This window comes from Belonocnema kinseyi, chromosome 8, assembly GCF_010883055.1.
Source record: "Belonocnema kinseyi isolate 2016_QV_RU_SX_M_011 chromosome 8, B_treatae_v1, whole genome shotgun sequence".
Taxonomy (NCBI): domain Eukaryota; kingdom Metazoa; phylum Arthropoda; class Insecta; order Hymenoptera; family Cynipidae; genus Belonocnema; species Belonocnema kinseyi.
Window position 1 is genome coordinate 56300134 of NC_046664.1, and position 1101 is coordinate 56301234.

Below are 1101 nucleotides of genomic sequence, written 5' to 3' on the forward strand. Positions count from 1 at the left end.
AATATGAGTGAAATAATAAATTCTAATTTATTTATATTCACAACCATCGTGTCTTAACGATTAATTACATGAAATTAGTTATTCTACATACAGCAGTATTATAAATTATTGAATATCTACTGAAGGATCATCAATAAGAGTATGGCACAAAAACGATTTTATTAACTTTGCATTAAGAAACCTTTTATATAATTTTTTTAGCACAATTTTCTGTCTTTCTTCCATTTTTTATCTTTCTTCTATCTGATTAACATTTGCCGATAAAAACGAACAACATTACTGTTGGTATGTTTTGCTCCTTCTGTATTAATTAATGAATTATTGCAGGTGTTAGCATTTGATACATAGGAATTTACAGTTTAGGATTTAAAAAATATAATTATTAAAAATTTAAGAATGTTTTGTTGCGGAAAAGGCACAAAAATGAATAATTCTAGTTTCATATGTTATGTCTATTTCTTTGTATTTCTTAAGAACCAACAATTTGCAGATAAACTTTCGATTTTTAATGAAATCTAAAACTTCTGACCTCACGACTACAATAACCTCAAAAGATACCAAAATCTTTGAATCGAGGCTGACGTTGGCTCTTTCAAAAACAAACATTAATCTTTTTCCGTCTAGACATGCGGTATCTGATACGCATCATAAAATAAAAATGTTTAGAAATTCATAAAGCAGGTTATGATATCCAGATGAGTGAAAAATTTACATTCATAAAAAATAATATAATTCCAGAATATTTCAATATTTCTTCTACCTTAAGTTTTCACTTTAAAAATAAAATTTGCGAGTATTTCAGAAATAAGTTGTAAAACATTTAGTTTTATATTCAGATGTTTCGGATTCTAAAGAGCTTAGTAAAGAAGTTGAAAATATTTGTAAAATTTTTATTGAATTTCTGACCTCATTTGGGCACTGCTTTCAAACTCATGTATTTTTTTTTATAATATTAAATTTAGTTAACCGTTTCTTTAACGTAACTTCATTCTTCAAACTTAAAATATTTTCGAAACGAAGAAAATAATTTCATATTTAAAAAATTGCCATACAAAAAAAACACAATTTTATTAACCTTCGACATTTCTTTAAATTAGGACA

At 25.4% G+C, this 1101-nt stretch overlaps 1 protein-coding gene across 1 annotated transcript in view; it reads right to left on the reverse strand.

Moving 5' to 3' along the window:
- The window catches only part of LOC117178854, a 17955-nt gene that overhangs the window by 11612 nt on the left and 5242 nt on the right, over window positions 1-1101 (reverse strand). The gene's annotated exons all lie outside the window — the stretch shown is intronic.